At 35.6% G+C, this 12899-nt stretch overlaps 1 protein-coding gene across 1 annotated transcript in view; it reads left to right on the forward strand.

The window, feature by feature from the left end:
• The window catches only part of ISPD (isoprenoid synthase domain containing), a 121916-nt gene that overhangs the window by 67748 nt on the left and 41269 nt on the right, over window positions 1-12899 (forward strand). The window lies entirely within an intron of this gene.

Genomic DNA, 12899 nt, shown 5'->3' on the forward strand with positions numbered 1-12899 from the left:
ATGAGTATCAATACCTATCAGTTTATGCCTTTACAGACTTCACATGCCAACAGAATATGAATAATGCTATTATGACATTAGTTTGTCTCTTGTCCGTACAACATACAAGGGCATACAACTATTGTCAATCTTCTTTCTGGTACTATCAAACCCCATTTTTTCCAGGGTGAATTCTGGCTTCCTTTGCTAAAAATAATTTGAATAACTGTTGAAATATAGCTCTAAGAGGCACCTTATAATGGTAAAAAGTAACATTGCAAATATTGCTTTAGTGTAAGTACAGTTTTTTCCTGTTAAGACTTCATTGGGTGTATATATGATTTTATATGCAAATGGATCAAATATACATACATGGATAACAACAGTTAGTAAAGCTGACTGGAAAAAAGGAAAAACTTTTATAATCTTCAGCGGATTTTTGTGACCATGGCACCAAAACATTTTATCAATAACAGGCATGTATAACAACAATGTGAGATCTGAATGGAAATTCTTGATCCTTGGTGGTAAGAGAATTGCAGCAGAATGCTGCCTCCATTTTTTGAAAATAAAAAGCTAGAATGATTATGTAAGACCACTGCAGGCAGAGTTGTCATTTATTAGCATGGAAAAAGTATTACATAGAGTAAAACACTTTGCAAAGTAAGTAAACTACTTCTAGCTATCTTGTTTTAAAATGGCTTTAAAACATCTCCTGCTCACAAAGACGGGGATATAGTCCTGAGTTCCTGCTTGTCAGTGTTTTGATAGATGACTAACAAGTAGTTTATACAGCTCATGTGTACATATGTGATGTATGTATCAAGTTTTATTTTGGCTGCAGATCTACAAAGAATGTAATTGTTTCTAGGTGAAGACCTATGGAAAGTCTTGACATATGAATCTAGAAATGACGTAACCCAAACTTTATTGCTGGTCTGGGGGAGAGTGAGAGGGGGGGCACTGTGAACAAAAGCAATTTAAGTGAAAAGACATCTTTAAAACAGTTTCTTTTTTTTAAATTCCAAAGCATGATTTGAGAATCACCAAGGTATTTTACTTTTAGTACAACCCACTAGCTAATAGGTGAATCCATAGGTGAATTCCATGCTTGAGGATAGAAAGGTGAATTTCATACAGGCATGATGAGGGGTCCAGACGAAGTGGAAACACAAAAAGCACCTGCTGCTATAATGCAGGATACTCAGCCTATTGTCGCAATAACTTCTGTCAGTATCCACTTTCCAGAAGTCTGTGAAAGCTATAGTTTATTTTGGGGAAAGTGATGACATTATTTCACGGAGCTTCCCTGTAGCTGACAGGTTTATATCATCACTACCAGACATGCGTGGTTGGTACACACAGGTTTACTAAATCAAAAGCAGGGATAAAATGTAAGGGACGAGGAATTTATTGAGACACATGACCATGGTAATACTGAGGTGAAATTATTTTACGTTTAGAAGGGTTATATGATTAAGTGGGTGTCATGATATGTTGATATAAAAGAAGATGGGGGCACTCTTTAAGATTCTGCATTAGAAAAGTAAATTTTTTGAAAAAATATTGTTTGAGAGATATAATTGGTTTTTATGTTTTGGAAATGGAAGTGAAAGGCTTTTGGAACCTAGGAGTACATTTTTGACAGTATTGGGGGAGATGTGAAGCGCTAAGATAAAGTATAAGTCTTCATTTTCATTTCTTAAATGCAGTGTTTATTTGGTATTTAGAAAAAGCTATCAAGTACTTCTATGAATATTTGATACTCCAAGAAGCTAATCAGGAAAATTAAAAGAAAAGGCTTTAATGTGCTTTATAGATGACCTGCTTTGTACCTTCCATTTGCTCAAAATGAGTGCATGTTCGCGGCTTGTACACAAATAGTTATTTCTCTCATAAACATCATGCATGGAATTCCAAGTTACTGATATTGATACAAAGATTGGATCCACTTCATAACAGCTCTAGTTTGCATCCTGAAAATATTGTTGATTTAAATTTCACTTATGAAAATATTTTTAAAGACAGTTCTTTTCTAAAACAGTTCCTCAATGTTAGAAATGGTTTACATATTCAAAACACAGAGTGGAAAAGAGTATTCAGTAAACTCCAGAGTCTGAACTTGTGGAGTTAGCTTTTGGGGGTTTTTCAGATGAGTTGAAGGAAATAGCTGATAAGCAAGGTGAATTAAAAATAGGGAGAAAAATCCAGTTTTTACAGAAGATATAACTGGCATATGTTGATGACAATGTTAGTAAAATTCCAACTGTTTTGATTTAATGAGTACTTTACCTTGAAAATAGCAATGACTGGTATGGTGGTATTATATATGAGAATAAGATTTTTTTTTTTAATAGTAGTTAGTCTAGTAGGGTGTAATGCAGAACAGCCAATTCTGAATATTAGGAGGAAAAGCTATAAAAAGAAGCCAAGTTATTCTTAAATAAAAAAACTTTTACTTAAAAGGAGTGTTAAGAGTTGCTAAGAAACCAAAGAATATAAAAGGTAATGTCAAGACATTGCATCCATGCAGGGCTAGAAATATATTAATCTTAAAAGCATTGGTTTATGTCATTCAAACTACAAGACTTGGGAGGGAACCTCAGCTGCATGTGGTAGTTATTTGTTGATCTGTGTTCTGAGCAATGGAATAATACTGAACTTGGGCCTTGATCTCACAAACACATGCATTATTGTCTTTAAACATATCCTAGGTAGTTAATGGTTTTATACTTAAATATGACAGTAATGTTTTTTTTAAAAAAAATACTGTTTTCTCTATTTACTGCTTTTCTCCCTTTTAAAATAATAATGTCCTATGACTGAATTACAAAAAATAGTCAACACACATAAAAAGAAAATATAAGCAGCATTTCCTAATATGGGAGCGCAAATTCAGAAGCTTGTAAAGGTTGCAGTAATAAAATCTTGGTCTAGAAGTTTCAGTAATAACTTTGTTACTTTTCACAAAGAATGAAAAGGAACAATTATAATCCAAACTAAAGCGTGCATGGATGGACATAGGAAGCCACAGAAAGCTTTAAAATACGAAAGTAATACTAATATATCTTGGTTATAGAACTATATTAATTTTAAATAATCCTACTTGAGAGAGGCACTGACAGAACGTTGGGTCAGAACAGCAAATATGTGCTAAGGCTTGCCTGGGGTAAGGTGGCCCCAAATACTTTTGCCTCTGAAACCGCTATTTGATTAAGATAAAGGAACTATTCACTGACAGTCAGAAAAATCAGTCCATACACTAAAAAGAGACAAATGATGCAATAGAATAATTGTTATGAAGCTGCTTGAAACTAAAAGGAAACTGAACTGTGGGTGATTTCTTATGCAAGCATACTGGACATTTATTGTAGTCTTTAAGACTTTTTGAAGACGAGGTCTATCTACAGTACTTGATGGCTCAAGAAATAGTGCTAGATATGTTTTCTGTCTAACTTGTTACACCAAAAAGGTAAACGTTTACAGTTTCTTTTTCATTAAAGACCCCTTAAAAATAGTATTATGTGCAAACATTAAGGCAGTTGTTCTCAAACCAGGGATCACAGCCCCAAATAGGATCATCCAAGTGGCAAAGCAGAAGGTGGTTTGGCAACTAGTGGTGAGATAATAAGCCTGAAGGGCAAATGAAGTAAAATCACAAACTCAAAGTTTGATAACTTGTTGAAAACAAATGAGCCATGCCCTACATGACCCCTGCATGCTTCTTAATTCATTTAATAATCAGCATAGGATTGGTCAAATGATTGCAATCTGATTAGAATGATTGGGATGCTGCCTGGAGGCCTCTCTTTTCTCAAGATGACACTTTTCTTATTTCAGCTGCAATGACATAATGGATTGTAATGAATCTGGAAACCTACATCTATTCATAGAAGTCCTTAAGGCCAAGTAATTACTGTTTAGTATTTTCAAGAGCCAGAAACTGAACTTCTAAGTAGCATGATCCTACAGACTATTCACTCTTTCATCAAGGAAAATTGGGCAACTGAGTAATAAGCCAGAGTGATCTTGCTTGCACAGTGTGGGACAGAGAGGGAAACCAAATCCAGTTTGAAACTTTCTACATGAATAACCTCATAGAAATCAGCATCTGTAAGCTTATTAATACAAAGGCCTAGCAAGTCATTCACCAATAAAATCAGAGATTGATATTTATGGAGGCTGGACACTATTTTATCCTTAATTATTACTACTGTCTGCAATCAGTCATGACTGCATATTTTGCAATAGGTAGAACTGACATGAAAAAGGCTTATAAACATTGACTTCTAAAATAAAACTACAAGTAACTCTTGATGGAATTTTCAGTGAATAAAAGATACAGAACTGAGGGCTCTATTAACTTGATACTCAAGAAATCAAACATAAAACTGTCCTTTTCCCTTGGGAATGGCTCACACAAAAATAGTAAGATTACTCGTAAAGGACAACATTCTGAATGGGCCATATTGCCTTTTATTGCCCCCAAAAGATGGTGGTAGAATTTATGGAATAAAGTGTTTATAGGTGATATTTTGCATATATCGGTTTTCAGCTCTTCAGTAATTTCAGTAATATTTAGCTTATCTTCATATTTGAATTTTGCAGTTGGGTGGAGATTATTTGAAGCAGATTTATTTGCTTTGGTGAAAAAGATTATACTTTCATGGAGAAGAATCATTGTGCTCCATCAGTATTTTCACACACATGAACAATTACAGATAACTTTCTGACCCACCTTGATAGTTTTGTCTTTGATTTTCTTTTGAAATCTCCAACAGCTCATCGTTCATTTGTATATTTTACTGTGTGAATGTGTGGAAATCTTAACAGGCTTTGTTCAGAAAGTGTATGATCAAAAACATTGGTCCATCTGGTTGATTTGATCATCAGAATTTTTTGTCTGTCAGACTTGCTCACATGAAAGCACATTTACAGGAACTTCTGAATATAGCACAGTTTTTAAATATAGATTTAGTCATACTGTTTGTAATAACTGCCTGTTAGCACAACATATTTCTATAATTTTTCATGTTAGTAGTAAAATTGTTGGAGAGTTCTCTTAAGATTTCTGTCAGTGAAATATTTATATTACTTAACTATAGAAAATCAGTTCTAAATTTCATGTTTTAAAGACAGAAAGCTGAGTAGTTCCAAGGAAATACTTCTATGTGTGAATATTTTTTCTGCTGTGTAATATATACAGAAATAATAAACCAGCTAAGTGGCTTTTTATTTTGAACTGAAATCTGTTTGACCAAACCAGCCTTCTGCATCTGTTTTGTACCATTCAAAGCATGTCAAGAAATTAAAAAAGGTCACGTCTCTGGAACATTAGTCAAGAAATATATTAATTCCGAGTTTACCAAAATGTTGGTTAAACTTTGGTCTTTGAGTCAGGAAAGGTCATAAACATTTGAGTGTTAAATTATTTAACACAAAACATGGAAATCTCACTTTTGCTTAAAATGCTCTGGTGCATACTGTTGTGGGAAGCACAGCTGCTGCCTGTACTGCTGCTGATTTTAGTAGATATCCTGAAGCCTGATGCTGGATCATATTGATCAACAAATTGTGATTGTTATTCTTTTTTTCAGGGTTTTAGTGTGTCTACCTTGAATGCATGCATATGTGCTCTTATATTTGCTTGCTCATTTTCTCTCGCTGTCTGTCTCTCTCTGTTGTTCTCTCTCCCTTGCCTTGCCTTGTTTCCCTTCAAGTCTTTCTCCTCTTGTAGCCAAAACAGGTAATAAATTAGTGATTTATTACAACTGTGCAACTTCACTAAAGGCACTCAAATGCCTCAAAATTGCTCAATTTGTCTCTGCTATTACAGCTTCTAGGAGTTTAACAAGCTGCACAGAAAATGATGAGGTTAATGTTTTATGCCTTTTACACATGACCGTTTTAGACTTATTTCAGCTGTTGAACTTATAATTGGAGAAATCAGAGTTCTCCCATCACCTTGTCAGCCAAAATGATTAAGGCATGTAGACTTATCATAAAAGTCATGTCTTCATAAAATGGTCTTTAAACTGCCTTGCTTTTATAGCCCGGTTCAGCCATTCTGGCAATGTTAGTGAATAAAGGTTGCCAGTTGTTTTCTTTGTGGATATTTTAGTTGTATATAATATATTACTCTAAAATAGCTTAACACAATAGAGAATTTTGGGGAACAAGTGAATTCAAAAGGTGAAATGCTGAGCGCTCTAGAGGAAGGGAAAATATGTAATATACAATATAGCAACTTAGAAAAGTGTGTATGTATTCATTGTGCTAGATACTTTAATGTGATAGGAAATGAACATTGAATTGGCACCACTTACAAAACCAAATGCTGTGAGCATCAAATCTGAGTTTCATCTTCAAATCTGTTAGTATGAGTTAATCTGACTTTTTTTCCTGTCTTATGAAAGCAGTGATGTTGACCTGCTATCTCTTAGTGGAAATATATAAACATTTAAGATGATATTATTTTGACACAAAATTTTGTTTGCAAACAAACTGCTTTTGACTTTTTTTCCATTGCTAGCTTGCCGAACAGAAACCTGTGAAGTCCATTGTATCTGTTTACGGACAGTTGCACTTTTGTATTTAGTGCTGCAATTCTTGACTTAAAGCAATGCTTGTACTCTTTTACTGTCTAAGTTGGGCATCAAAAATGAGTCTTCTCACCTTGCTTCTGTGCTGTTCCCTAGAGGCATCATTTAGCAGGTAACCAAAATACTCACCTATAGTACAGAGTACATCTGTTTTTTCTGGCTTAGCTCTGAATACATAAAACAATAAAAAAGAAGCCTACTAAAATTGTTTTGTGTGCCTAAGAGGCATTTTGAAATGTTACCAGCTTGCTGCTGTGTTAATTTCCTAAGGATCTTTTGTATTTTGGATGCACTTTTTTAAAAAAAAAATATGGCTGAAATTTTTCAGATAACTTTTTCCAGTTTCCATGCAAAGTTTAGTTTTATAGGTGAAGTATTAACTCTGAAAATAGGAGTTTATAGAGTCAGTGCTAGCTTGGCTGGTAATGTAGATGTTGATCAGTATTTTACTGTAGAGTCATCTTCTCTGAAAGATGTGTTCTGTTGCCTTATAGGTTTTGTATTTAATCATATGGCAAAGATATGTAACATTTCTGTGGAATTTAGGGTTTCTACAGGCAAAGATCAGTAATTTCTGCTCCATTCATTTACATATCCAATGATAAAGGTATCAGTTGTGCTTTAATTTTTTTTTGTTACTGTGCCATGTAACTTCCTCCTTCAACCATATAACTTCCTCAGTTTGTAGAACATTTTTGTCATTGTATTGGACCAGGAAAACTTACGAAGTTCTTTAGCCATTTAAACACAAGAAGAAATCCGTATCAAGCTGTACATTGTTAGTAACTGAAACCATTCTGTGGCTTTTGCTGCAGTCCTCAAGGAGGAGGACTAAGTAGCTCTTAAAATTTGTGCAGCAGAGGCAGTGGCCATCAAATCTATATTGGGAGTATTAATTTCCACTTTCACCCTCTCCCACTATTTACAAGCAGGAGTCAAGTAATCCAGCCCCAGGCTGGCTTTGGGGGATTTCTTTACAAGGGTTGGAAGCAGTGCTTGAGGTTTCTGTTCGGATTTGAGATATTAAGCCCCAAATCTTATTTGTTGCTTATATCAGATTGTTCATATGAATAAAGTCATCCATTATGGAACATACCCAGTGCTGAAGTATGTAAAAATAATATGTGATATTACGCTTTATGGCAAAAGCCCTGTAATGTCAAGAATGAAAAATGCCCTTTACTCCCCAGCCTGTGCACAGCCTTCAGGTCCCAATGAACTTTTAAAAATTATTTGAGAAGATGGAAATAAAACATAACATGTTTTGGATTGACAATATCGGAAAATCAATAACTTTTGTAGTTTATTTAAAATAAAGTTCATTTTCTCAGCATAACTGATAGAAACAATAGGAAATTATAAACCTGCTTTTGCTACTCTAGATCTTTCCCACCATGTATTTTCTATTGTCTTCAAATGAGACTGCTTCTCTTTTTGATTCTGGGTTTTAAGAAATGTGAATTAATCCAGCCCCCGTTTACTTTCTTCTGTTATACTAGAGCTGTGTTTCTTGACTGCAATAGGATTTTTCTTTGAATGAAAGATGATGCATCCTTACATAGGATGAGTGAGAGCTTTCCTTTTCACACGTTATTATTTCTGCAACTAGTTAAGAATGCTTCTTTTAATACAACTAACAACACTCATAACCTTTGTTACATTCAAAAATGCAGTTAAAAATTGCTAAAGCGATAGCATTAAGAAAACAGAACTGGAAGAGAGCGTCTGACACTGACTTGAGTCCCCTGCTTCCTAGTCTTGCATACTTTTCATTAACCAGTCAAATGCTCTTCCAAAATGAGTTAGGTTTTTTCGCATCCCTCATTCTTACTGGAAGACCGGTTGTGTTTTGTCTCTTCCTGCATTCACAATGCAGTTATATCCTTCTCAGAATTATTTTTATAGAACAAAGAATTCAAGCTCTTCCATCCTCCCTTTGTGTGATATCCTGTCTATCCTAGTAGCTCCTTTGCGCACTTGAACATTTGAGATTTGTACAACTATGTCACTTACCTGTCTCATCTGGAAGTACCTGTTCTGATACATCCCAGGTTTGGGTTTCTTGGGGTGGCCTTTATCATGCTACAACGTATTACCATCAAAGATGGCCATAATGGATCAGATCAGAAGTTTATCTAGGCCATTATCTTGTATCCAACAGTAGCTGTAAGGAAATGCCTAGGAGAGCATCAGATCAGGGCAACCATATGTGACACCTCTAATTCTCTCCCTATGCTCAATTATTGTTAACTTAAGTATTTCCTCAGCCAGAGCTGTTCTTTATGGAAGTATTAGCCCTAATAGATTTCTGTTCCATGCTCTTGTCTAGTCCACTGAGGTCCATGTCAATTTTTAGCATCCACTGTGTCCCCCAATGAACAACTTCATAGACTGGAAAACAAAGAGAGAGAGATGGTTCTTCACAAAATAGTGTCCTAATCATAAGGTCTTGCTTCTGAGCAATAATGGTCTGCTGAGATCCCATAATTTAAAATGTGAGATACACATGCATTATTTTACATTCATTTATATTAAATTTCATTTATCATTTTATTGTCTAGTTACTCAGTTTATAATGGTCCTTCTGCATTTCGTTTTAGTCAGCCCTACCCTAATGAACTTTGTATCATAAGTAAACTCATATTATTGCTTACTAATTTTTCTAGTTCGTTTATGAATGTGTTGAACAACATAGATCCTATAACAGATCCCACCTGAACTGTGCGGGTTCTGTCCTGAGAACTGACCGTTTACTCCTACCCTCTCAAGTATTTGTCCATGTCAGGACTTCTGTCTTACATCATGGCACCTTAGTTTTCTTAAAAACCTTTGGCAGGGAATTTTGTTGAAATTCTTGGAAATCCCAGTAAATTTAATCAACTATCACCCACTCTTTTGAAGAAATCCAGTAAGATTGCAAAGTAAAACTTCAAAAGAAAGACACATTGATTCTACCATCATTTTTAACTTGCTGTCCACTATTACTATCCAGTATTTCATTTTTTGTTAAATTGCCTGATACAGGCTTAAGGCTTTCTATTCTGTAGTTCTCTGTATCTTTCCAGATTTTTCTTGTTTTAAATTGGCAATTACTGCTGCCCAGTTGTGCCTACTAAGGCAATTTTTAAACTAGAGGTTATGCACTACCGTTAGGAGCTGAGCTTCAGAACTGTTGGGTGAATGCCGTATAGTCCTGAGGATTTGTTACATTCCTCTTTAATTTCTTCCATACCTTTTCTACAGTTAACTGCAATTTTACAGGTTATTTGGCTGTTAACAAAGAGGGGATCCAGCATGTGAATTTCCCCACACCAGTTCAGAGAATTAATTTAGTTTCCCTGCAATTAGCTGTGTCTTTCCTGAGCGCTCACTGTACACATTGATCATCAGTTGGCCCTACAGACTCTCTGGCAGACTTCCTGCTTCTGGTGTGTATGAGGAAAGATTTACTATTGGTTTTGATTCTTTTTGCAAGTTCTCTTCAAAATCTTTTTTGTTTGTTTGCCTTACTGTGTTTTTATATTTACTGTGCCAAAATTTCTGATTCTATTTTTTTTTATTTGGGCATGTCTGCATCTTTTTTTGAAGGATGCCTTCTTGTTCTTACAACCTCTCTTATCCTGCTGTTTAACTATACTACCCTCTTTCTGCCTTTACTCGAGCCTTCGAGTGCTTTGTGCTTTCAATATGGTCACCCTTAGTAGCTTCCGTATTTCCTGTGAGGATTTAATTCTCTTAGCTGCTCATTTACCTTCTTTTTAACAAGTTTCCTCAATTTTTCATTATGCAGTTTCCATTTCTGTCCCTTTGGTGTTTTATGTTCAGTATATGTAATCCAGGCTCTCTTCCTTAGCTTTGATCCACTCTGTGACAGATCTGTATTCTAAATTCAAAATATAATACAAAACATTGTTTCTTCTTGTGTCCGTTTGATTTCCTTACTCTCTTCCCCACTCCCACATCTGCAGTTTGTTCTGTCTGTTTTCTCCCTCAGTCTGCAATGTTGCCCTCCTCTTTCTTGGCTTTTGATCCTGGCTCTTTCAGAAGCCAGGACCTTCATTCTTCTTGTAGGTCTAGCTGCACTACCTGATTCTTGTAAGATTTCTTATATTTTGACCTGTTTCTTTTCTGTTTGCTGAGACATGAAACCTATCTTTCAGTTCTGTTTCTCTCCTATTACCTTTTTTCTTTCTCTGCTTTGTCTTTATTGTCCTATGCTTCTGTGGATCTTCCTGCTCCTATTGTGGCCTGTCACTGTGGGATTGTTATTCAGCAGATGTTTGCAAATTCTGTCTTATCTAGGCAGGCTTTCTTCTTTCTTCAGCCACAACCTGATGTACTAGCTGAATCTTCCCTTCTGAGATTTCTAGTACAATGTATTTCATGCAGACTGACTATTCTTCAGCTTCAATGTGTGTTTCTTTTTGCCGTGAGTATTGTTTTCAACTCATGCATATCTCTGTCTTTATAGAGAGATGACAGAGAAACATTCTCATGCAAGCTCCCTTGATGTCTATGAACAGCTCCTAGCATGCGCTCATACCCTTGTCAGCCATGGTTTCTCATCTAGCCATTTGCCTCGTGTTATCTGTTCAGTTACTGCATGCAAAGGTGCAAATATGTCCTTGCTCCTTCAGCATTGCTTACCCATATTTGCACCAAGCGGCTCACAGACCTTGCTGCAAGCAGCATCTAATCCAATCAACCAACAAGCAAACAAATTCGCTTACAGCCAGTAAATACGTGTTGTTTCTCTTCACCAAGGATAAGGCCAGAACAATCTCTGAGTGCATTCTGCTGCTTGCTTCTGGTTGCTGAGAGCTATTTACTTTATAACATTTAAAGATAATAGGAGCAAATCTTGTGGCAACTTCATCTCGCTAACGTTAAGTCTCTAAACATTTCTGGTGGCTTTCATGTAAACATGTTTTGGAACACCTGGGTATGAAGATATGTTCATATCTCAAGATGGTGTGAGATGCATAGCGTTTGAAGTTAGATTAAACTCTACTGTGAAAATTCTCTTAAGACATGGAGATGCATGAATTTAGGATTAACAGAGGTAGAATAAGGTATTTTTGTATTTTTATAAAAAAAAATACTACATTCAGAGAGACATGTAGATCATAGGAAACCTCCATGGGTAGTGATTTTCATCTGAATTTTGTTGTGAAGTAATTTCTGAAAGTTATTTTCCTATCATATTCCTGGATTAAAAAAAAGGTGGAAAATGTCTCCATTATAGAATTTCCAGCATTCACAGTCTGAACTAATTATATTTGATTTTAAAACATTCTTTGAGCTGTTGTTTTCCTAACCCATTTTTTATTTATCCTCCTAAATAATATTTTAACTATATTCTAAGCCTTACAGTGTAATTTCCCACCAGCTCAGAAAAGTCATACTTTCTATTGAGAGGCAGAGCCCATTACTTCACAATGTGCTTAAATAAATCTGTTTGATTTATAACTGTTTTGATCTCTGAAGTTTCCACCAAGCAGAATCTTTAAAAAAAAAAAAAAAAAAAGGGATTGTTTACCTTTGAGTTTGATTCAACCTGTGTGGTACTGGCAGCAGTGTTGAATACTCATTTTTGGCAGATCCTCTGCCTTCAACTTTTTCCCTGACTCAGTTTTTCCATTCTCATGCAGATATGTGCTCAAGTATCTCTCACTTGTGTATTTAATTCCAGTGTTCTGTGCTTAAATTTATCAGACCAGGTATTGAATTTTGTAGGCAAAATTTTTAGCAAAACACCTGAGAGACAGAGATAATATATGATCTCTACTTAAACGACAGCAGTAAAATGAAGTATGCTTTGTAAGCCTGACTACACACAAACTTTTATGTCCACTCACTCCCTGAACTGTGCAATTTTAGAAGCTTCTCCCTGTCCTGTGAGATCTTTCATTATCCAAAATGAGGTAAAACGGCTTCAGAGCTTTCCTTTGACTAGATCAGATACCAGTTCCATAGTTCAGCTTTTGATTTTTGTCTTCAAAGCATGCTCTGTGCTTGCAATGTTCAAGGCACAAAGATTAGTCTGTGGAATTATGGCATAACTGCCATTACGAGCTCATGGAGTTTATGAACCAAAATTGTTGGTGTTGTCACAAGGGACAGCATGTGCCTTTTCCTCTGAAGTCAAGAGTAACCTTCCTCCCTCTTTTGATTCTGCTGTTGGAGGGAGAGGGGGTGTTAGTTCCTTCTGTAAAAAGTAAATTACTTCTTTCAATTACTTTACACTTCAGAGAGTGCTGAGGGAGCTGGCGGAGGAGCTTGCCAAGCCACTCTCCAACATTTATCAGCAGTCCTGGG

Source organism: Aptenodytes forsteri, unplaced genomic scaffold (genome assembly GCF_000699145.1).
Source record: "Aptenodytes forsteri isolate BGI_AS27 unplaced genomic scaffold, ASM69914v1 Scaffold164, whole genome shotgun sequence".
NCBI lineage: Eukaryota > Metazoa > Chordata > Aves > Sphenisciformes > Spheniscidae > Aptenodytes > Aptenodytes forsteri.